Source organism: Labrus bergylta, chromosome 7 (genome assembly GCF_963930695.1).
Source record: "Labrus bergylta chromosome 7, fLabBer1.1, whole genome shotgun sequence".
NCBI lineage: Eukaryota > Metazoa > Chordata > Actinopteri > Labriformes > Labridae > Labrus > Labrus bergylta.
Window position 1 is genome coordinate 20,051,510 of NC_089201.1, and position 12,791 is coordinate 20,064,300.

The 12,791-nt window shown below is 38.7% G+C and overlaps 1 protein-coding gene across 1 annotated transcript in view; it reads left to right on the forward strand.

Annotated features, from left to right (window-relative positions):
• The window catches only part of peak1 (pseudopodium-enriched atypical kinase 1), a 99,485-nt gene that overhangs the window by 6,211 nt on the left and 80,483 nt on the right, over positions 1-12,791 (forward strand). The window contains exon 2 of the mRNA XM_020660472.3: positions 12,393-12,496. The gene's annotated coding sequence lies outside the window, so the exon portion shown is untranslated. The remainder of the gene's footprint in view (positions 1-12,392; positions 12,497-12,791) is intronic.

The window sequence follows — 12,791 nt, forward strand, 5'->3', positions numbered from 1 at the left end:
TTTAAACATCTGTGATTATCTGTGAAACTCAAGGCTATGGCTTTGCTCATAGGCTATCAGCAAGAATGTTGACCTTGAAAATGCAACTCTAATGAGTTATTACCCGAGTTGAGGCTACACCACTGCATATGAAAACTGTTGAATTACTTAACCAATGAACCAATCAGCCTCTAATTAGGGTACTTTTATCTAGCCTTTTAGTTATTTAAAAAGTAGATGTACCCTGATAGCAAATATATATTGCAGTTTTAATTAATATGTTGAATTGCCTTAGTCCTCTGTGCTGGCTGCTTTACATACATATGAGGACAATTAGCTTAAATTGTGACCCGAATGACTTGACTCTGCCGGAAAGCTGTGGGCTGCTGCGCACCCTTTGTTAAACTTTGTCCTTTCACCAAAGCGTGTGATTAAAAGTATGTCCCCTCCTTACAGGGCAGACAGAGTTCAGCTATTCAACATTTTCCAAACTGTCTTAATGGGCTAAAGCTGTAGAACTAGTGATTTAATGGTGTCAGTTCTCTTCCTTTTGAACTGAATAGTTGGCGTAGGATAGTCTGCTCCTAATATCCTCATCCTCCTGTGGTGGTCCATAAAACAAAGTCTGATCCAGAGCCAGTCGTGATGTAAGGCCTTTTCATTGTTGACATCTTCCAGATCTCTCACCTGTCCCCTACTTGTAAAAAGCACCAATATGTATCATTAATGTCTGTTTAATGGCTGAGTGATGTGGGTCATGTCAGACATTGCATTGCTTTTGACCCTCAATGGAAGCTTAACGAATAGCTTGGTAGAATGCAGAATAAATTATCTATCATCAAGTCACGTTGTAAAACCACTTAGAGGGGTTCAGTTTGAATATTTTTGTCAAAGTTCTCATAATAGAAACACTGATAAGAGCCTTCACAAATTTGCTTTCTTTGTGCACAGCATTCCCACAATGTACACTCTGGTCTCTAGTAGACTCGGTGACCCTGAAACCGAAGGCTTCATTTGGAGATTCTTTCAAGGGTCCGCTCCAGCTGCATGCGTTCCAAGCATGATATGATCTGTTATTTCTCAGGCTCCCTCTTTCTAACACAGCAGAAGACAAAGTGATAAGTGAAACTAATAAGTGATGCTGTGGCTGTAGCCCATCATCAGATTAAAAACACAAAATACAAATAACTTATTGCACTTCCATTGGTTAAAGAAGAACCAATCAAAGCTGTTACTGGGACATTAACAAGTTGTCAGAAGGAATTTTAGAAAATCTGTCATGAAATTAAGTAGTGTTGTTGAATAAATCTTTGCTGACAAATGACTAAATGACATGTAGCCGTAGCACCGTAGAAGAAGAAAATACAAAAAAAGAAAACACTAGCTAGATTGAGCAGACACAAACAAATGCCTAGCATTGCTTGATTGTAATGATTAAGGCTGTGTTCACACTTGACTTCATTTTTTAACTGCCTGCACCTTTTTTACATACAAGCCTATGGAAAAAGAATGACGCCTTTTTAAAAAGCTGACACCTTTTTACGGGTTCGTGCACCCTCATCTGTCAACACCCACCGGCTGCGTTCTCAGTCGACAGCATGGAGAGCACAGCTGGACAGCTGGAGTACGGAGACAAAGGAATTTTCGCGGTAATGTTACAGATTCACTCACGACAGCACGAGATAATACAATGTTCGTGGTATAAAACTCAATACAAACCTTATAAACATGTAAACAAACACACACGGCCGTTTTTCTGAACCTTCAAAACAGAGAGTTTTATTCTGAAAATAAACCGGATGTTTTAATGTTGTTTCGGTGTCTGACTTCCCGTCCCGTTTGTTCTTTTTTGTGCTAAATTGATGAGTTGTGCCCCGGTCGGCTCCGGCACGGTTGCACCGTAGGCTGGATCCTGTTAAGGTTACAGAACACTCGCGCATAAGCGCTCAAAAGGTGCTGAAAGCAGCGCTTTTTTCTGAAAAAATAAGTCCTGTGTGAACACGGCCTAAGGCCTCATTGTCTTCATCATCAGCAGCATCAAAATCTTCCAATAAACATAGACGACATCATCAATCAAATACATGTTGAAATAGTGCCTGAATGAAATATTCTTTCCCAGTGTGTTGCAATCCCAGCTCCAAATACCTCTCTCAGTCGGAGAACTAACACAGCATAGATGCTGCCGGAGGCTGCAATGAGAGATGGCCAATAAAGATCTAACAATATGTGGTGGGAGATCAAATCCCAGGCTGAATCCGGTTTCCAATTTCATTTAGAAGTAAAAATGTCTTTAGGCTCAGTCCCACAGTTCTGCATTTTTTGCTGATTAAATCTGGCTGTGTGATTGATATGGGGTAAAGCAAATAACTCTGAGATACAAATAAAAGTCACTGGTGACACTGTAAAGAAAGGGACACAGTCACATGCAATGAGACCACCAAGCAGTATTTTCAATACCACCATGATGCCTCTTTAGAGCTGCTGCAAGACTACATAAATACAGTTTTCCAGTATTTCATATAGAAGAGTGTTGGCACCAGTCTGACCTTTTGGCTGCTGTTATAAGGTATTCTCTCAGAATTATAATCTGCGTGTCAAAATCCTGACTGGTTTACACTTAACACCAGACAAATGTCCCCACACATAATCTCCTGACAAAACCCGCCTCTCTTTACAATCTTTAGTATGTTTTTGAGAGAAAAAAAAAATATTTGTGCTTCAGTTGTTTTTGTTTTCAATTTTGGATTAAGCTTCAAGCCGTGCAAAAGGGAAAAAAAACTGTGTGACCTGATCCCTAACTTTTTACTGCCTAGATCCTGTGTTGTAGTCCATATATGGAATGATAATCCTCCCTCTCAGGATCTGTGGTGATCTATCTACACAAGTATTTGTTTGAGTTAGACAAAGCCTTCATGTGACTGGCTGTTGCCCTGGCTGGACCAAAACAATTCTGTCTTACCCTGATTTGTTGAGAGCCCAGTGGGGTACTTGCATTTGGCCAAGTTTTGACCTCACTTACTCTGCTGGACTCAGCCTGCATCTTAAAATAACACGCTACGTGTTGTGCTGAAATCTCTTGGACATAGCTAGCTGCAGCTGGACTTGTTTACAGAGGTGAACCTGGGTTCTGCTTGCCGTCAGAGATTACAGTAGTGGATGGGGGCCACTTGAATGCCTGAATACTATCTGGTACATCAATCTGAAACTTTCCAGAATGAAGTATGGTAGGTTTTTTGGAGTCGGGTTGTGTACATTTGTGTTTCTCATTTATCAGACTGTCAGTTCTGCCTGCAAATGGATTTTGGAACTGGGTTTTCAATAGTTGTGTGAATAGTCTACTTTGTACAGGGTCTAAATATTCCATACAGCTCTTAATTTGCATCTCAACAAAGCTCAGAGAAATAGAGAAGACTCATTAATTACAGATGAGATGGATGGGGGTGGCGGATGTTGCCCTTTTTTGTGCAAATCTACACTTATTAATGGATCTTCCTGAAACTGGAAATGTAAAAAACAAAAACTTTCTTCACAGTTCTGAATGCTAAAGTAGGCCATTGTGACTCACTTATTTCCATCCATAAAGAAAATCTTCCCGTCTTATCTTCTGTTATTACAATAAGACCCTATGTCTTTTTTTTATGACATCCTCTAATCTTTTTTTTTTTTTTTTTTTTTACTAATTCTATGATGGACTGGGATAACAGATAGGGACAACTTAGATATCTCTGTACCTCAGCTTTGGCTGATGTGAGCTATTGAGAAGAACCTTGTTTTAAGTGTTGTTTTGAGCCTTTGCTAGCTGACAGAAATATATGCTTCCAGTGTGGCTTAGCTTTTTATTTCCAGATCACAATGCATGGACCATCAAGCACAATGTAATGACATGAATCCAATTTCTACTTTACATTAACTGTAGGCCAATGACAGCCATCCTAAAACATTGTCAGGAAGAGTAATCCTTCATTTGTATTTAGACAATACACTAATTAGGTCATCAGAAGCAATAGCAGAAGAGGAAGCGTTGCCAATATCTCAGTTTAATGAGAATTTTAATTAGTATCATTATATATGAAGAAACATATTTATTTTTGTATAAGACGCAAAACTAAAGCTGGATCAGCTCCTGACACAAGGGTTTTACACATGTCAAATGTTGATACCTACTTTCTGAACGCAACACAAGGCTGATGTGTTGTTCATGATCAGACCAAATTCCGGTTTAACAAAGTGCGTTTACACTGTTTAATTTACTTTGTGATGTTGGAGGAGAGTTTTCAGTTTTCCTTGTCACTTCATTTAACAAAAAGCGTATAACTTGCAGTGATGATATTCTTTATTGTTACACTGCGATAAGAGCAGCTCTCTTGTGCATTTAAGAAACAAACGTGGGAATTAAATAGTATTTTATCATCACAACAAACACTCATGCTGTCTGCATGTCAGAGCGGCTCGGGGACGCACTGACACACACCAACATACACTGATGTAAATACATACACAGGAACGCCAGCCATCACAAACACATGTTTACTTTGAGTGCAACGGAAGTGGAAACCAGTCCATTATCTGTTCTGACCAAGTTTTTATGGTTGGGAATGTATGATTAAAACATCAGAACAGAACATTACAACATTTAGAACAGGCCCTGCACTAGTTCATATCAAAACAGGGACATATTGGGAAAATTGAATTAGTCGAAGGAAAGGAACAATCCTTCCAAACAGCATGTGTCATTTGGTATTCCAAGCTGGAGTGGTGAAGACATTATGCAACATTCAAAGTGCAAAAATGCATCCCAGCATTCACTGCCTCCCTTCTTGTAAACAAACATTTGCTGTCTGACCTTGCATGACAGAGCAAGACTCTTTGCTGCAAATAATCCTGTTGGTGCTGCTCAAATTAATTTTGCAGACTCACCAAATTTTCAAGTCAGCCAGCTGAATGAGGGTACATCTCAAATTACCTGTTTAACCCTTCTAGTAAGATGCTGCCTCATATACACACATTAATACACATTTGAATCCTCCACACTGTGATTTTATTAGCAATATTAGTGCATGACATGTTTGATTCCCCCCCCCCACCCCCCCAGGTTGTGAAAGTGTTTGTTGTTTTGTGCGTGACATGATCTGTATCACATGAAGATCAAAATGGCAAGAAAACAAACAGTCTCATTCCTTCAGACTGGCCCACACCCGGGGCCCATACCACAGCTATATCAGGCTGGCAGGCTGACGAGGGGCTCGTTTGTAGGGGATGAGACAAATGTGACGTGTCTGTCTGAGAATGGTGTCAAAGAGAGCATGTAGCCCTTGGAGGAAAGAAGGAACGGAAGTCTATATTCAGACATGCAAGTTTGAGGATTTGGTGTTTAATCTGACTGCTTGCATGTGAAACTTCTGTTTGCGTGAGTGTGTCATTGTGATAGCAAGTTGGTGTCCTGCCCAGATATTGGCATTTAGCCACCAGATCTGGGCCATGGAAGGAGGAAGAGGAGGAGTTGGACGTGCTATGATCCAGAGGACTGTTGACTGACAGGAACAGTGGCTGTGCACAAACTAGCCAATGATCTTGAGGCTGGAAAACAAGACCACAGCAAAACAAGCTCCAGTATTCAGATCATTTTGTAAGTCTGGACTCAGTTGTTGGACATTGAATTGCATGAACTAAATGAAAATGAGATATTTAAAAATACGGATTGCCTTCTCTGACAGTGATATTGCATGTTAAGGAGGAGTTTCATCAAGTCTGAAATGTTGAAAGTGTGTTTATTGTCTTTGCAGAAGAAGAAAGGGTTGTAGATGGATATACTTATATTTATTCTGGCATGCATATTTCTCCCCAGTGCCAGCACTTCTTCCCCCTGGGCGAGTGCTCGAGTATGATAACACCTGATCCGATGCATGATGGGGACTTGGTGTAAATCAGAATAAACCCTTTCTGTTTGTTTCTTTTAGTGGCAGAAAAAGCAGGGTGAGTTAGGGCCAATATGAAAGACCATACAGTTTGTTACAATGTGAAATGTCCCTGCTTGTGCTATCATCTCTGCTTAATGTGCCAGTGAAATTGTGGAATGGCTCATTCTCTTGTAAAGTGTAAACAATACTTATCTAGTGGAAGAGGCAGTTTTTTTTTACTCCGTGTCATAAAGAACTGCTCTTTGGCTAGCTTTTTTTTTTTTTTTTTTCGGACAAACATACCTGTCTCATTTGGACAAGTGTTTAAACTGGCCAGCATTCGTAATCCTGTCCTGAATGTAGGATCACACTCATCTCAGAATTTTGTCATTCAAAATCAGATTTTGCTTCAACAAAATGCCTCATATATTTGTTTGTTTGGTTTTAGTTTAGTGCCACACTCCTGTATCAGACTATGTGACTCTCATGGTTTCACTGCAAACAAAGGTTTCTCAGATTTGTCTATGTGTCATGGCTGTTGACAGCAGGAGGAGACGTGTGCAGGTGATTTCGGCTTTCACGCAGAACTTGACAGTTAATTTTCAGATTTTTTCTTACAGTTTACAGCTTGTCATGCATTTGGTTCTTAATGATGGTGCAAAAGACAGATTTAGAGATTAAACAGGCAAAATGTTTGTTAACCCTGGTTGGTCTCTCTGCTGATGATTCAAACTATCTTTTTATGGGCAGCCCTTCAGGGGTGTAAAGAACACATCAGAAATGTTTAACATACTAATATTTTCATTCATCAAACAATCGTGTTGTTAACCAGATCTAAAATCATTTAATAGATATATTCAAATAGATGAATATGTTTTAAAGTTATTGTCGGACACAAATTATTTTCTCCAAGCGCTGTTAACTTAATGTAATTAATCATTTAATATGAATGTAAATATAAAATATTTACACAAATGTTTGACCTTCCCTTACAAGAAAGTTGCTCATATAAATCGTTAGAATAAAACATTTTTTTTAGGAGTTCGAAATTTGCTGATTATGTTGATTTCTCGCACACTCTACTTTGATATAACTCGTGCTTAACCCACATCTTATCTTTTCCTTTTGTGTTTTAATTAGAAGCTATCTATTTTGAACATGTGCTCATGAGTCCCTCTTTACATCTCAGCTAGTTAAGCAAGAGAAGTTAATTTACTTGTACTGTGTAAGCAAGAATTAGTCCTGTGTGAAAGCATGACAGAAAGGAGGACATGTATAATTATCTGGCTGACTTCATCCAGGGTTTTAATTAAGCAGTTTTGTCACAGTTGTTTAATTAAACAGCAAAGGACATAAACTGCTTGTTTTGTCCATAGGTTTAGTCATGTGTGGTAAATGTTTGTCGTTATATTTTGGCCCCAACAGTAGTTCAGCACTACCTCAAAATAAATTGAATTACTCGTTTTACAATTATTATTATTCACATTATTTCTTGTGAAGAAAAGGTACACCAATTGTAGGTGAAGATTTATCATTTGTTGCATCTTTCACGATCCTTTCTTATGTTATGAAGTGTACTGCCCCTGATAAACATTGACAATGGTTATGGTATCTACTGGTTGGCATTCAGCCAGAAGTAAATTGGCAGGTAGTTGGCATTACATAATACAAACGCTCAGAGCAAAAAGGAAAGTGAAACATACCTTGATGTTTAATGAAGAAGTGGGCTGCTCTGTTGGGATTCAGCATTCCTATGCGATACATTTTTAATGGATTGCATTTTGGTTTTCATCCATACTGTTTTGATTTCTGAATGTTAGGTTGACACCTGTAACACTTTTTATTTTTTTTATTTAGTATACAGACACCTATCAGCATAAAGCCATTATTCCTTTACATGCTTTAGAGCAAGTCCATGGGATTCCCATTATTTTTATGGTATCTAATAAACATATAGGACCTCTTCATCTTTGTGATCGTCAGTCAATGCTTCGTGGGAAATAGAAATTATACACCCACAGTTGTCAAGCTGCTGAATAGAAGTTGTAAACATGGGAGCATAAAACCAGGAGCCCAGACAGTAGGGAAGTATATAAAACACAAAGTGGATTCAAAATCTCATGCACCTTTTGTTAGGTGCTTGTACAACACCATAGCAGTGTTAGTTTTGTGTATATGTGTATAATGATTATCCTTGGATTCAAATCCAAACCCAAATCTTTGTAAAACCTGACATCCCCTGAAAATAGGACACTTTTTAGTAGCAGAATCCCACAACTATCAACTGTTTAAGGTGAGTCAAGAACAAACTAACCATTTCCTTCAGTCGTCACACTTTGGTTGATAGCTTTATTGTCATGTCATAAAGAGAAAACAATGAATCATTATAATTTCACCACTTCCTGTAGTCCCCCTGAAACAGAACTTCGAGGGTATCTAATGGCTGTGTTTGAAGTAGTTCCTGCGGAAACAGGATAGAACCAATCACAAGATAGAAGGTGGGACATAACGTTGGATGAATTTGGTTGGATCGGTAGCTTTGACAAAGATTTTTGATTGGTCGAAAAATTTGCCCCTGAATGCAGGGCGAGTCATCAGATATCTGAAATGTTTCACAGGAAGAGAAAATATTGTTTTTTTAATGTAAAAACTCTCAGACAATGCTTTTGAACAATATTTTACAGGTAATGACAGATAACAGAACATTAAACACAGGAACACTATAGATTAAAATGGGGAAAATTTATTTTTCATTTTATTGAGACTTTGAAACAACATAAATCATAACTTTCTAGCTACCAGCAGATCAAAGTTTATATTAGCATTCTTAGCTATCAATATGCTAAAAACTTGTCTGAATGCTTACATTGCTTGATAAGGCAGAAAGGGTATCAATTCAAATCCAACATGATTTTAAATAGAAATTGGTTGAATTTGCTTTCAATAGCTGTCACTAGCTTCTGAATATGCTGCCTTGTGCAGAAGATAAAGATCAAACACTTAAGTTTAAAAAAATGTTTTCAGCTGCTATGATTGTCAAGGAAGAAGAAACACTAGGAATAGGGTGGTTGTCTTGAATGAATAGCTTGACTACAGCCTTGAGTTGGATTTTATTCTACACATTCATACATACTCCATATGCTGACTACATCACTCCTCAGGGTAGCAATAAAACTTCAACAGCTTGCCCCTTGTAGAAGTTAATTGGCTTCCCTGGGGAGTGTGAGTCTGATCCTGAGTGATGTCTTTAAGCCACCCTATTGAGACACAAGGTCTCATGGCTTGATGCAAGTGGCGATGGTTTAAATGGTGGGTGCATGTTTTCTTTATTTTTTTTTGAAACCATTACTGTAGGTTTTTTCCCTGTCAACTGGAGTTTCTGGAGCTTGATGAATTTGACGATCTGTAATTAGTGCCAACCATAAACAACTGGATTCCCACTGAGCTCTGCCACGGGTGGCTGCCCTCACCACGACAATCTGGAGTTTCCCTTTTGTCCTCTGATGTTTCTGATGTAGAGCCAGCTGCCTGCCCTGGGAGTTGAGCAGTGGGACTGCAGTATGGATGAAGTGGAAGAGAAAGATGGAAAAGAAAAAAACTAACTTGTATCCAGGAGAGGTCAGAGCCCTTTCCTGTCATTCTACAGAATCATTTTCAAATATAGAAAGTGATGCTATCGAAATGCAATTTGAATCCTTGCCTCCTGGAACAGCTCAGATGCTTTTTCTGCCCTGGCTCTGAGATGCACAATAATAATGACATCATGGTTCATGTACCTCATGGTCGCTCTTCATTCCAGTCACTTGTCTAGTCGTTTGGATTACATGCAGATTCTAACACAAACATTATATCCACTCACTTGTCAGAGGCTACCCAGGGTGCAATTTTATTGAGATGCTTGAATCATGACATAATAATTTTCTATGTAGTCAGACTGGCTGGCTTATGTTGGGTTATGTTGGAATAGACATCTTTGAGTAGTTGTTGATTGTCTTTTTTGGCACTTTTTTGGGATGGTGAGCCAGTTTATATGAATCAAATTGGATAAATACAACTAATAGACACTGAAGACACTTTCTAAGCCCATATCCTTATCTGGAATGGCCAACTTTCCAGGCTGGTTTAAAGGTCATGGTGAACTCTTGGTTGTTGTTGTCTTGGGAACAGGGTCTGGGCCTGAAGACATGCTCCATGGACCATTGCAAACAGTCGTCTGCCCCTCCTTTTGCCCCGGCCAACTAATTCAGCACACACAACCAATGCAGGCACATGGCTCTGAGGAGGAAACATCTGTGCGTTGCATGCAGACACCACAAGGAAGGAGTGCACTGTTCCTGTCTGTCAGTGTTATTTGAATTCCGAGCAGATGCTGCATTCTGCCTGACGCAAAAGCTAAAAAAAAATGTTATCTTGTAAAACTGTTTTTGTCCCTAAAACTTTTTACATAAAGAAGTAAATCATTTTTTAAACAATTCCGTTTTTTAAAAGCCATTTTTTTACCATCTTTTTAACTGTACTCTCTTTTAGCTTTGTGCATTTGCTGTGATCCCTCTGGCATAAACACAAATATATGAGCTGACATAATATCCATGTCTTTGAAACTTTCTCTTGCGCTTCACATTTCCTGCCAAGAGCAACAATGTCATATGTGGTTTGAGGGCCGATGTCATGCATGCAAAGTCTTTGATTCAGGTTGTGTTGAGCTTGGCATGTTTCCCTCCCATTGGGACCTCTTAGTCTTACTTTGAGTCAAAGATGAAAGACTCAAGGCATCTTTATATTTAAGATCTTTCACTCTTGACTGAAGTATCACAGCAGGTTGACTCACACACTTGGTTGTGGTCTCATAGTTATCATTTCCAAAGCTTAATCAATGAAACTTGTGCTTTAAAAACAGCAGATTGTAAATCAATTATGCCTGTGGATTCATTAGCAGTGCAGTAGTACTTTTTGGATGCAATAAAACACTTTGCATCACAGTTGCAGTAGTGATGTGCTCAGCTCTATATCAGTCCAGATTGCCATTGCTTAACTCTCATTAAGGGACCTACGGAGCTGTTTAGCTATAAGCCTTGTTGGAAATACTGTAGAGCAATGTCAATTAGATTCAGAGGAAGGAAGTGGTCATGGACAAAATGAGAATTTAATATACAAGCCCTGGGGAGAATTGGCCAGACTCTTCTCTTATTTTGCATCTCTTTTTAAGTCAGGACACTGCAGTTGATACTTGATCATGTTCTTACTCTGATGGGAATGTATGCTTTGTTTAGCTCCTGTTATGTCTTCTACTTAATCATTGTCAGTCTCAGTGTGTGTGCTTGGTCTTTGCCTACAAGCTACTAGTGCTAAAACTCATACAAATGCAAAATTATTTATATTGCAGCAAGCTTTATTGATTTTTGCAGAACATTTTAAATGTGTATACATTCACAGAATGAATGGGTACATGCATCCAAATATGGCCATGTTCACAACTCTCACACCCGCATATGTTCACACAAACATTCACCCCCTGCCTTTCCTCTACCCGCTGGCAGTCAATATTAGTGTTGGATTACACCTTAAAGCTTGAGTCATGTTTAGAAAGTGGACCCTCTTAAAACAAAAAAATAAAAAGGCTTTCAGTGTAAACAGACTCCCAACCTCTAAACCCTTGGCTCTTAATAGTTTAGAGCCACAACACTAACGATTCCTTATATAGTTTGGTTTCTTGCCTGAGCACACTGTCGTATAGAGAGGGCAAAAGCAGAATGCCATGCCTGCAGGGATGAATTTAGGGCAAGGGAGTGGTTATGACTAATTTCTGTTGACTCATGGCTCTAATGAGAATTGGGACGTGACAGTGTGGCAGAGTTTGAACTGGTTCATTAGTCTGTTGACATTATTAATGCACACAGAGTGGCTTTTTCGATTTATGATGTGAAAGTTTATTAAGATTATCCCACATCAAGTGGGAACAGGTTCTTTTTTGTAGTCACAGCTTGAAGTTGCTGCAGACAATCATTTATTTTTAACTTTGTCTTACTTCTGCACCAATTCTTAGAAACTTTAAACGTGATGTTTTCTGTTTAAATTGGGGATTTCTCTCTTTTGTTCCACTTTTATCACTCGGTCAAAGTTTTTGGTCAAAAACATTTGCTTTTTTCTGTTGATTAGTGACAGGTGCTTGTTGTTGAGTTGTTTATCATTTTAATTTGCTTGTTATAGCAACCTCCTGGTAATTAACCTGCCAATCTTTTGCCACTGCTCAAACATATGACAATGTTGTGTGCTCGTTTATATGCAGAACATGTTTTTTTGTTATTCACTGCTATAAAAAGTTCATAGGCCAATAGGTCAGTGAATAACTTAATTGAAGTGTGAATACAGGAAACAATTGTAATTTCTAAATTAATCAAATCAGTTAATTCTGATTAACTTGTATCTTTGACTTCTCATGAACACTGACACCAGGAGCAGTTGTTTGTGAAATTAAGCTGACATCTAACCTCTCGTCTCTTGTTCTATTGTCCACAGGGAAATTTGCCCAAGCCCTCGGATGACCAGTGTTTGAATCATCAAGTTCTGGTGCTTTCACACCTATAAAACTCAAGACAAGAGGGGGCAGCATATCCTGGCTGGTAAGCAGAGTCCACATTTCTGTTCTCTTTTATGACATTTTTTTTTTAGGACTGCACAGTTCACCATATTAAAATAGCTGTTTCCATTTGGAGATCTATATCTACATGAAAATTGTTCTATTCAATTTGAATTTGCTATATGATCCATTTTTTTTAACTTACATCCAAAAAAATGAGACTTATGTGTTGAGGGATTTTTCCCCTTTCTTCTTCTTTAAGAACTTGGCTGGGTTGGGTGGTGTTCCTGTCCCTAATGTGGGCCAGTAAAAGCCACTGATACATGAGTTACATTGGA